Source organism: Natrix helvetica, assembly GCF_964273705.1.
Source record: "Natrix helvetica genome assembly, chromosome: 2".
Classification (NCBI taxonomy): domain Eukaryota; kingdom Metazoa; phylum Chordata; class Lepidosauria; order Squamata; family Natricidae; genus Natrix; species Natrix helvetica.
In genome coordinates, this window is record NC_138552.1 from 26,455,203 (window position 1) to 26,468,303 (window position 13,101).

The 13,101-nt window shown below is 39.3% G+C and overlaps 1 long non-coding RNA gene across 1 annotated transcript; it reads left to right on the forward strand.

Moving 5' to 3' along the window:
• Positions 1 to 200: 200 nt before the first annotated feature.
• Positions 201 to 12,812, forward strand: LOC309385711. The gene is made up of 3 exons (XR_014174282.1): positions 201 to 385; positions 1,410 to 1,642; positions 9,685 to 12,812. It is a non-coding gene; the product is annotated as an uncharacterized lncRNA (long non-coding RNA).
• Positions 12,813 to 13,101: the final 289 nt, after the last annotated feature.

Sequence of the window (13,101 nt, forward strand, 5' to 3'; positions counted from 1 at the left end):
CTACTAGCATTAAGATGGTGGCAATGTTGCAACACCTTGATGTTTCCTCTCCCTTGTCACAATGCATACAATGGAAGAGCAATAAAAGAGGAGGTAACTGGGTTTGACTTGTTGTCCTTTTTTGGACTGCAAATAAATAGCCAGGGCAAATACAGATGAGCAACTGGATCAGAACAGTTGGCTAGTGGTGGGAATTACCAAGGACATTTTCCCCAAGAATAGAGTCTTTATGTTTGGTAGCAGTGTGCTCAGTGGGGGGATTCAACCGGTGTAATGACCGGTTCACTGAGTGGTCACTTTGCTCACACATGCACCAAACGATCGCTCTGTTTGCGCATAGTGCGTTGGAAAACAACTCAAAATCTTATCTTCTACTGCAGCCCTGGTGAGTAAAACAGCTGAGGCACGGCAATCTGCTCCGTTGTGCCAATCAGCTGGGCTTCAAACAAAAGAAATATAGGTTAGTATAGCACAGGGCGGGCAACCGAGCTGACGTGATCATCAGAGCAAACCGATTTGCTCTCAGCTGATCATCAGAGCTACCAGTTCACCCGAACCGGTACCAACCGGCTGAATCCCACCCTTGAATGTGTTGCTGTGTAGCCAAGTGAAACTAAGGGATCGGATTGATGATTAAAAGAACACTTTTAATTTTAACATTCATTTTGTAAATATAGTAACCTAGCATCACTAGGGATTTGTTGGAAACACGTGTCAAACCCACCATAGCTATTTTATACAAAAAATGTGGCAAATCCTTCATACTACTTATTCCTTTCCCTTTTAGTAATAAATTGACTAAGGGCCACTCAGTTTATGGACTGTGATTTTAGTAGAGTTAGATGATGAACAATTGGCAGACTGGATTTTTTCATAGATTTCATCTGTTATTTATTATTTTACTCTAGAATTTTTTTCCTTGCATTTTTGTTTGTTCTGGTCTCTGGTCTATGACTGTAAAATTCTAATAACCTAGAGGATATTTGGATGATAGGGTATTGTGAATTGCCCAAGATTATGCTGCTTAAGAGGGGCAGCTATATAAATGAAGGAATGAATAAACAAATTATTTACTATCACTATTTACTATGTTTTATGGCATTTAAAAAGTGATTTTTTTAAAATGTTTTTTTTAAGTGAGTGTAAAGCATCCAGAGTCATTCTGGAATCAGATGGCCAGTAAATCTAGATGACAATGATGGTAAATGTGAAAGTAAAAGAAATTTGGCGAGAAAACCCATCAATATATTTTCAAAATACATCTTCATAATTTTAAAAAATACAACACAGCCATATTTCTTTTTCTTTTTTGTTAGATAACTTTAATTTAAATTATGTTGTCAATATATAGGGGTTGTGTATTTTGTAATTCTTAACAAAAATGTTTTGTGGTCTATTTATTTTTGCAGTGAAAATTGTATTTTCGTTTCCTGGATGTAATAGCAGTAATCCCCACTTGAGGGCACCAGTTGACATCCTCTTACCAGATTTAATAGCATCAACTAACTCCTGAACTAAGCACATCTCTCAGCAACCATTTTCCTCCGTCTACCAAGGCACTACCTTGTCACTCATCAGATACTGACTTCCAAATGTTCTCTTGTAAATACAATAATGTACATGACAATTCAGCATAAGTCTGGTAAGACCTACAAGCTTCATTCTCAGTTGATACAAAGTTCACAGAACTTTCCAATTTGGCGGTACAGAAAACAGTCATAAACCAAAGGCAGACGTGAGACTTGTATTGTTTTTCTCTAATAACAAATAAATATACCGATAGCCTCAACGTATGACAATTGAGCCCAAAATGTATGTTGCTAAGCGAAACACAGCTGTTAAGTTAATTTGTCCCTATTTTATAACCTTTCTTGCCACAGTTGCTAAGTGAATCACTGCAATTTTTACATTAATAATATGGTTGCTAAGTGAATTTGGCTTCTGCATTGATTTTGCTTGTGAGAAGGTTATAAAAGAGGATCACAAGGCCCAGCGACAGGGCAACAGTCGTAAATATGAGTCAGTTGCCAAGTATCTGAATTTGATCACATGACTATAGGGATGTAGTTGTAAATGTGAAGTGACTTAGTGACTTAGTGAATAAGTGACTTGCTTCAGTGCTGTTGTAACTTCAAATGGTCACTAAATGAATTGCTGTAAGTCGAGGGCAACCTGTATTCCCTCCCTTTATTCAGAGGGCTATATTTTGCATCCAGCAATGTGCCAATTTGCATATATTCTCAGAATCCTCTCTTTCGTGCATTTCTGTGAAAGAAATAAATCAATGCATCGGGCTGTATACTGAGTTGCAGGTAAAGGTCTAATTTTTTGGATCATCACTATCACATCACAATTAATCCACAGTCCATTCCTAATTGTCCTTGCATTGCAAACAAAATTCCTTGTCACAAAATGGAATACATTCCCATGTCTTGGAGGAAATCTAAGGGAAGTTATTTTGTCTTTAGAAGTAAATATAAAAGAATGTACGACAGATAAAGGAGATTAGTAAGGCAATGGTATACTTTTCTTAATAGGTAGCCATTTGGACTATATATTATTAGCAGTAAACCAGCTGTCTTTGTTGTCCTGAGAAATGATGAGGAAAATATTAATACTAATATATTTCCATAGCTAGTAATAGTCTGAGGAAGCAATAAAGTGAATAAGAAAGTCAATTTAGTGTAGTGGTTAAGGTACTAGGTATTTTTTTGCTACCGGTTCTGTTGGCGTGGCTTGGTGGGCGTGGTGTGGCTTGGTGGGCATGGCAGGGGAAGGTTACTATAAAATCTTCATTCCCACCCCACTCCAGGGGAAGGATACTGCAAAATCCCCATTTCCTCCCAATCAGCTGGGACTCAGGAGGCAGAGAATAGATGGGGGTGGGGCTAGGTTTTGCAGTGCAGTATTTACCAGTTCACCGAACTACTAAAAATTTCTACTACCGGTTCTCTAAAACCGGTCAGAACCTCTGAACCAAACTCATGTTACGAGGGTGTTGTTTGGGGGGAAATAGGAGGAAGAAGGTCTGTTAGATATGTTTATCTCAGCTTCTTCTGCCATTTCATTCAACTTCAATGTAGGTATTGGAAGCCATATTGTCTTTCAGTTCAGACAATAAAGGGCCAACATTATGTCTTTTTTGCTAAGATTATATATGTCTACAGATTAATTAAAAAATTGTACTGCTAATAGAATTATACTTTGCCAAAGTTCTCTGTGTTAAGAAGAATTCATTTGAACATTTTGTGGTCAGTAATGGTTTAACAAGCTAGGTGGAGATGTTCTTCCCATACAATATGCCTACTGACTCTTCCCAGCAGGAAATACAAATCTCTTTTTTAAGCAAGAACTTTTTCTGGAGGAGAGTTCTTTTAATTGGCTCCAGCTTCTGTCTTATTCTCTGGGTTCAACTCCCAACCCAATGCCAACCCTTCTTGGCACGCCACCTCCTGGTTTCCAGTCAATGAATGCCTACAACTCAGCTCTAATGGTGGTTAATGAAGAATGAAAGGCCATAATAGTTGCAAGAATGCTCAATGTTTGCAAGGCACAGGAAGAGTGGAGATTAATCCTTTCTTTTCACATCGTTCACATGAACAGAAAGATAATTGGAATGTGTAATATTAGTTTTTCCAGTTGCAATGTATGGCTGTGAAGGTTGGACCTAAGGAAGACTGAGAGCCTTTGCACTATGGTGCTGGAGAAGACTCCTGTGGGTCCCTTGGACTGCAAGGAGATCAAACCAGTCAGTCCTAAAGGAGATCAACCCTGACTGCTCTTTAGAAGGCCAGATCCTGAAGATGAAAATACTTTGGCCACCTAATGAGAAGGAAGGACTCACTGGAGAAGAGCCTAATGCTGGGAAAGATTGAGGGCAAAAGAAGAGGACGACAGAGAATGAGGTGGCTAGGTGGAGTCACCAAAGCAGTAGATGTGAGCTTAAATGGACTCCAGAGGATGGAAGAGGACAGGAAGGCCTGGAGGAATATTGTCCATGGGGTCACGATAGGTCGGACACAACTTCGCAACTAACAACAACAACAACAATATTGGTTTTAAGCCATTTTTTGTTGCCTAACTATCTTGTGTATTCTGACATTAGGTGGGAAGACGAGAAAATGTTGACTGTAAAAATATGTCATTTGGGTCAATTGATTTCTTTTACATATTGTATTCTAGTTGTTTTCTATAGTGCCTTTACTCTGAAAGGTGATATAGAAATCTAATTTATGGATATATGTCTTGATACCTAAGAAAACATTCTTGCTCTTTGTTTAAAATCTCTAAAGAAAGAGATTGATCATCCTCAACAGATTGTTTTATATGTGAGTCTGTTTCAATTTTGAACTGAACATATCGAATTGAAGTGTACAGGCAGATTCAGACGGTGAAGTCAGGTCAATCACTGCTCTGGTTTTTAGATTTGTAAATGATCTGAGTTTAGTACGTGATAAATCCTGTTGGATGTATTTTCCATATTTTCTCCAGTGAGTACTGACTCTGAAATCCTCTTTCACATCTTGTGGTGTTGTCAGATTACTTGTGTGGTTTCCCAAATAAACCAACATAAGGTTCATTGTGATAAAAATGTTAAGTAAAACCAAAGGAAATAGTTTAAACTATTGCCATGTCTTAAAAATTGTTTGATGACAGAAGTTATTAAAAATGATGTTAATTCTAAAAGAATCATGAAATAGATATTGGGAGTTGCAGAAAATTCGTCAAAAGTTATAAAGTAAGTTGTTCTTCAATACCCAAGTTAAGAGGTATCAAATACATTTTTTAAAAACACAAAAATGATATGCTGTTGTTTTTTAAAATATCCAGTGTAGACAGTTTTACTCATGAAAGAAGAAGAAATCTTAGTTTGCACTGTTCCCATTGAAAGATAAAGTTACTGCTAACTAAAGTGAAAACCTTAGAAGAAATAGGATGTTCAGTTCTTTCTTTGAAATTCAGACCTTCACCTTAGCAATTGCCTTGGAGGATGGAATTAGGTAAGAACCCAGATGATCTGCTCTATTCATTACTAGTCTGTGGTGAAAGCAACATTTTGCAGAATGTCTAAAAGTAAGTGTAGTATTAAATACAGATCCATACACAATCCATGTACTTCGGCCACATTCCATGATTTTGTCTTTTCTGTGTACAGCGCCAGCTGCTTTCTTGTGCCATTCAATGTATGTGGTTTCTGCCTGTATCTTACACCCTGTATTGGTGTTGGAAACTCTCTGCATAGTGGTCACCTTGGGTCAATGGTGGAATTCAAAAATTTTTACTACCGGTTCTATGGACGTGACTTCGTGGATATGGTGTAGCTTGGTGGGCATAGTAGGGGAAGGATACTGTGAAATCTACATTCTTCTCCACTGCAGGGGAAGGTTACTGCAAAATCCCCATTTCCTCCTGCCACTCGAGAGGAAGAGAATAGATGGGGCGGGGCCAGTCAGAGGTGGTACTTACAGGTTCTCCGAACTACTCAAAATTTCCACTACCGGTTCTCGAAACTGGTCAGAAGTGGCTGAATACCACCTCTGCCTTGGGTCCTGTCTAATGTGGTTGAACCCTGTTCATGTGGACCTTGTGTTTAGTGCCTGTTCTTGTGCTGTTATGATCACTGCCTCAATAATGTGTTTTAGCCCAACCTTTTCTGGCCACTGTTATGATTTTCCCATTGCCTGCCTCTTCAGCTGTCAACGATATATCCCATGCAAGGTCTTATATTGCCACGGCATTTCCTTTGCTTGTACTTCCTCCCATGTCTGCTGCTGCTTCAGGCATTCTCTCAGCAGCTCATCTTTAGCAGCTTCCATGTCCTCCCTTGGCCAGATCACTATACTGGCAGGATTTGTGATGAAAGGCAAGGCATACATGTTGATGGTATTGATGCTATTCTTCCCATTTGGATATTGCTATCTTCCTTACCTCCTCATTGTGGCTCCCATATGACTGTAGGATACCAAGTTACTTGTAACAGGTTGGTATGTCTACTATATGATCCATCAGTCTTAATTACCTTCCCTCTCTTGACTACTATCTGGCCACACTTCTCCAGTCTGAATGACTTTCCAATGTTCTCATTGAAGATCCATGTCAGGCAGTGGTGGGTTCCGGTCAACATCACTACTGGTACGCTGCACATGGGGCTGGGCATCCTAGTTTTGCATGTGCGCTGTGCATGCATGTGCACACCACTGTCCCTGAAACACCCAGCTGCTTGGCAGAGGTCGTGCGGCGCCACACGCTGTGTGCCCATGCGCAATTGGCCAGTCACATTATAAAAAGCTATGGAACGCAGGTGGGTGGGCAGTGGCTGCTGCTCCTGGCTACTACCGGAACAGACGTACCAGGCCGTACCGGCCAGAATCTGCCACTGATGTCAGGTCAATATTTCATTCACTCTTAGCATGTAGTGGAGGTGCCATCCATGTAGTGGAGGTGACAGGTGGTAGTTCTACTCTTGAATCTGTATCCATTTCTATTCCTTGCGGTTATCTGGCTGAGAGGGTTCAAGCCTATGCAAAACAGCAATGGAATAGTGCATCAACTTTGTACATACCGCACATGATGGCCACTTGTGTGGGCTGTCTTGAATTGACTTCTGGTGTTGTCTTCCATAGTCCCATTGAGTTCTTGAGGAATGTTTAGTATCCTTTTGATTTTGTATAATGCAAGGCATTTTTAGATCCATATGTGTAGCATTGAGTTGTAGCCTTTCCTGTAGCCAATCCAAAAAATGTTCATACGGGTCTGTCTAGTTCTTGCATCTTGGCTAACTGCTCTATCTATGAACAAATGACATTTTGAGTTTCTATTGTTGTTCCCAATGCCTTGCTAAACTGCACTCATGTACTGGCCATAAGATGCATGAAGAAACCATGGATGGACAATAAGTAGCTAGTAAGTGAGTGAGTGAGTGAGTGAGTGAGTGAGTGAGTGAGTGAGTTTGTGTGTGTGTGTGTTTGTGCGTGAGAGAGAGAGACAGACAGACAGACAGACAGACAGACAGACAGACAGACACATATATACTTTGTATATATCCTCTTTCATTCTGAACAATATATTTAGAGGCACACCCTATTTATCTATCATATATCATCTATCTATCTATCTATCTATCTATCTATTTATCTATCTATCTATCTATCTATCTATCTATCTATCTATCTATCTTTTTATTTATTTATCTATTATCTAATTTATATGTCAGCCTTTCATTTTGGGATGATCAGCATTTAATATAACACCACACAGAATTTGATTTACATTCTAATTTACTAATTTACTCCTTTAAGTTATTTCTGAAACTATTTTGTAGTAATACAATAATAATTTCATCACAATTTTGGCACTGCTGCCTTCCTGAACTATCATATTTTTCTATGTTTGTGTTTTTAATATTGGCCAATAATTATACTCCTGAATACTGCTGTGCAGTATTTACTGTGGGTGTTATAATGTTGTACTGTGACAGTACTCAAAGGGGCATAGCTCAATTGCAGGACACAGTGTTTTGATGCCAAACACTCCTGTTCAATTCCTGTAATCTCAAGAGAAGATGAAAGGTTTAGAGAAGTTACTAGTTACTAGAATAGCCAATGCATAAGGAGGTGGATGGATGGATGGCCTTTCCTGGTAAAAGTTTCCTACGTTCTTTTTAAAACAAAATTGTTGTGTGAGACAGCAGTAAATTTTGGCTCTCTGGAAAATTTATACCCTTATCAGGAATTGGTTTATTAGGCAGAAGGTTCAAGGACTGAGCAAGATTAATCTCTTTATTGCAGGCAAGAATGAAGGCAGGTATACTCTGTGGTATACAGAGAGTCGGGGCTCAAGGGTTAAGTTATAGGAGGAGGATTTCTTCTTCTTCTCATCTTTCTGAATCAAGGGATTTTGATGTCTTTGGAAGGGAGCTGATCTATGTTGACATATTGCTTTTCTCTAGCATGAAAACTGTCCATTCTTGCACTGCTAGACTAATTTTGATCCATGGGTCAAGAAAATGGGTTTGAAAAGTACATTCACTAATTAGATTACAAACATGAATATAAATATGGAAGGCTGTCCATATTTATATATAAATATGGAAAGCTGTTTAATCTCTTAATTATCCAGTGAGAAATACAATTTTCTTACAGTGTCTCACTCAGGATAGTCAATTGACACCATTCAAGCTAGATAAATCAAAACGCAGTTTCATGTGTTTCTATGTGTATGTGTTACAAGGTAGTAACAAAAATATCAGGTCTACTGCTTCAGCAATGCACAGGATGTCAATATTAATTCTATTTCTATTCTAAATTCTCATAATCTTCACTTTACTTAGTTTCAGGAGATGCATTACTGGAGTGGGTTGTATCCTATTTTAAGAGGACATGGAGATTATGGGATTGAAACCAGAGGTGGGTTCCTACTGGTATGGTACGGTTTGGCCAAATAGTAGTAACTCCGGTGGGCACGTGACTGTACCGGTTCTATCCTCGGTGGCGCCATCTTGATTTTCTGTTCTGCACATGCGCAGAACAATCTTCATTGGAAAAGTGTTATTTTCCCCCTTTTTAATGTTGTGCACATGCACAGACCATTTTTAGTGCAAATGTGCACACGTGCAAAACTTTTCGGGCACCGAACCGGTAGTAATGGCAGCAGGAATCCACCCCTGGTTGAAACCCAGCAATGGAAGGCAGTGGTCTATGGGTAGAAATCTATTGATAAATAATCTATTGATTTAAAAATCTATTGATAAAAATCATGGTCAAGAGAATAACTCTATTCAAAAGAACAAAAAATATCTTTTTCTACAGGTAGGCAATGACTTCCTTTGAACCACTTATAGTTTCTGTTATTTGTGAGCAGCCCAAGGAGTGTTGTTTATTTTTCTATGTCAACCATTACCAGTAAGGAAATGTAAATCTTGCATGCCTATGGCCTGCTTAAGCTGGGCAATATGAAAACTCCTTTCCCCCTAAAATAGATAAGAAACTATATTCTCACTTCTTTCAGTGATGATTAAAAGAAAATGGTTATATGTTTATAAATTTGTTCAACCGGATTTGCAGCTCATTTTGATTGCCTGCTCTTGTACTAGATGTACAAAAGGCATTCATAGAGCTGTTTTTGTTTCTGATTAGTAGTAGTAATAGTAGTCGTAGTAAACAAACAGCAATTATAACAATCAGATTTCCGAGTAGTGCTACAAAGCTGGCATAAGGTACAAGGAAAGGAGCTCCCTGCATTTAGAGATAATTCTCCCCAATGCCAGGCTCAATTTAAGCTGTACTTGATAAGCAACTCATTTTATTTCAACCTGCCAGAGGTTATTAAGTTGGTTGCAGGTTTTTTTTTGAAGACTTTGTTTGTTTTTCAGATGAAATGCTTTTTAACCTTGTAATGGAATGACTTGTATCCCAAATGGGGTTGTTGTGAATAAATGTTCCCAGAATTTCAACACAGCTCACGAGAATGACGTCTTTACTGTTTGTTTTCCTCTTCCCACCTCAAATACCTTGTTTAGAAGCACTTTGTGGAACAGCAATCAATTTGTTAGTCTTTCTGTTAACAGAACAAGCCAGACAAACAAGCACTATATTTCAATGTCCCATTAGATATTTTCTGTTCCTTTCTTTAAAGATACAACTATAGGAAAATCACCCCTGTTTGGTTTGTTCATTTCCCATTTAGTAATACCAAGACGATCAATCCGGTCAGTCCTTGAGGAGATCAACCCTGACTGCTTTTTAGAAGGCCAGATCCTGAAGATAAAATTCAAATACTTTGTCCACCTAATGAGAAGGAAGGACTCATTGGAGAAGAGCCTAATGATCGGAAAGATTGAGGGCAAAAGAAGAAGGGGACGACAGAGAATGAGGTGGCTGGATGGAGTCACCAAAGCAGTTGGTGTGAGCTTAAATGGACTTCAGAGGATGGTAGAGGACAGGAAGGAGGAACATTGTCCATGGAGTCGCTATGGGTCACACACAACTTCGTAACTAATAACAACATCAAAAACAACGATGATGATGAAGCCACTACTTACACATACCTTCTCTTCTTCTATTACTCTCTTCATCTGGTTTGGGCATCCTGTGGTTGAAATTTTGAACATAAAAATGATACGTTAGATATTGTAATATAATCTGGATCTTAAAATATGTTAATATAATGTGGGAATGGCCTTGAGAGACAGGAGGGAAAGCAGCAGACTAGGCCAAAGAGGTAGATGAGCCTGCCAAAGGAACATAACAAACGTCTGAGAAGGACTCTTCCTAGTTTCTTAGACTATAAAGCAGTGGTGAAATTCATTTTTTTTCCACTACCGGTCTGTGGGCGTGGCTTGGTGGGCATGGTGTGGCTTGGTGGGTCTGGCTTGGCGGACGTGGCAGGGGAAGGATACTGCAAAATCTCCATTCCAACCCCACTCTGGGGCCAGCCAGAGGTGGCACTTGCCGATTCTCCGAACTACTCACAATTTCCGCTATCAGTTCTCCGAACTACTCAAAATTTCTGCTACCGGTTCTCCAGAACCTGCTGGATTTCACCCCTGCTATAAAGGTGACAGGGGAGAAATTAGCAGTTGGGTAAAATCTTATCTTCAGAGCCTTAATGGTCAATGTTTTGTCTGAAAAACAACTAGAAACTCAGAAGGTTTTTTTAAAGGTTGGAGATTATCTACTTTCATTATGGCTATGGAAGGAAAGTTTATTTAGTAGCTAACTTTTCCTTAAAATTGGCTTAAATATAAGATGAGAGGCAGATTAAATATATTTAATTCTATATTTTTCAAAAGAAGAAACAGAATAGCTGGAGTTGCAATATGAATCATGTTCATTATTTTTGTTACATGATTTGGATAGCTTGTTTGCAATAAAGAAATAAAACTATTGGGTATATCTGACTACTTGATATTGTGGTTACTACCAAAGTCATTCTTTGTTAAAAAAAAAAAAGAAAGGCAAAGTTGAGTTGACCCCAGTCTTCTTAAACAGATCTAATTTTATAACAAAACAGACTGAAATACTATCAGAGAACATTTCTCGTTTTTGAGAACCACAGATGGTTGGGAAAAGTCTTAATTTCATGCTGTTTGGAATCCTCTAACAATTATATATTCATGATAAAATCAAATTGGCTAAAGAAAAAACAACAATGGAATTTTGGTCCTGGATATTCACCCACTTGCATTCCTCAAAGATCTCAAGAAAATATTATGTTTTCATTAAAAAACCGTATGGGTTTCTTTTTATTAAAAGAGAACATTGAAGAAACATTGAATTTGTTTCTCTGATCAAAATTTCTTATTTTTGTTCAGGCTTACATGGAAAGTACAGGTGACAAGGGAACACCTTAAATGAATCACTGTGCTTATTTCTATTAGTGTAGTTACTCATGTCTTTGGAAGCATGTTAAGTAAATCCAGCTTCCCCCATTGACTTTGTTTGTTGGAATCTATCCAGGAAGGTTCCAAATGGCAGACACATGATGCTCCAACTGTCATAAATTCACACTGGTTTCCAATCATCTGAATTTTGATCTTGAGATCGTGTGGATGCTTCAAGTGTTGTAGGTATGATGACCAGTTGTAAGTCACTTTTCTCAATGGCATTGTAACTTCAAATGGTCACTAAATGTATGGTTGTAAGTTGAAGACAACTGTACAGAGATATTCAAGTACAGAGCCTTGTATACCAATATGTAATATTATCATCACTATATGTGCATGAATGCTGGTTTTCTACGGGAGAGAAATGGCTACAAAGGAATTGACTTTATCCATTTTTTCTGCTTTACTAAACTGGTTAAATTGCACAAACAGAAGGACAATCAAATTTGGTCCCTCCGTTTCAGCCAACCTGACTTTTTCTTTATATGGGTCTTAGTTTTCCTTCATTCCTAATAGCAGCTATGCTTAGACTCACTCTAGATTTCTTTTGTAGCATGCTTGTACTATCAAATCTGACAGGGGTAAACCCACTTCAATGGTGGAATTCAACATTTTTTTACTACTGGTTCTGTGGCATGGCTTGGTGGGCATGGCATGGCTTGGTGGGCGTGGCAGGGGAAGGATACTGCAAAATCTCAATTCCCTCCCAACTCCAGGGGAAGGTTACTGCAAAATCCCCATTCCTTCCTGATCAGCTGGGTCTCGGGAGGCAGGGAATAGATGGGGATGGGGCCAGTCAGAGATGGTATTTACTGGTTCTCCAAATTACTTAAAATTTCTACTACTGGTTCTCCACAACTGGTCAGAACCTGCCGAATACCACCTCTGACCTACTTCCTTGCTCTCAGGTGCAAATTAGGAAGTGCTCTCTCAGAGTAAGCCCTAAACTGGGATAGATGGTTGCTCATATGAGCTTGGTGGACAGCTTTTAAGATGCCCTGACCCAATTTAAAATCCTTGTGATAATATATTCTTTATTCATTGTTCCAGTGCTATACTCAAGTGAAAGTGTCATAGCAACTGCACCAAAAAAGAGGAAATATTTTTAAACTTTTGGTACCTTGATGCTGTCACAGCGATAAGGGTTCAAGGAAGGGGTTTTGACTATCATCTAACCCAAAGAAAGCATCTACTTTAGTACTTCAACATCCTTGCCAAATGGTCATTTAGTATAGGGAAGAAGTGGCCATCACTTCCAAGGCATCCTATTACATTGTTGAACAGCTTTTACTATTCAGTTTCCCCCCTCCCCCAATTGTTCGCTTGAAATCTTAGTTTAAATCTATTTCCTGATGTCTATGGAGATTCTCAGTCATCCAGGTTATGGTTGTCCCAAAGGTGGTTTTTCAAGAGGCAACTGGGTATCATCCAGTGACGTGTGGTGAGGTTTATGGCTGGTGAGGCTGGTGACATCATCAGGAAGGCGGGGAATTCTTAACAAGGCGCCGGCCACGACTCGGTTTTCAGGGTCCTTTCGCAAGCCAGCTGGCAGGGAAGTGGTAGCTGACGGTCGGAAAAGTCCGTCGCACTTTCTGCTTTCGCGAGCAACTTCCCGTAAACCTGCCGTTGCTCAGTGCGAGGAAGGGAGCCGCTCGCGCATGCGCATTCGCCCTGGAACCATGAGCTCCGGCGTCAGAACCCGACAGAAGGCGGGGAAT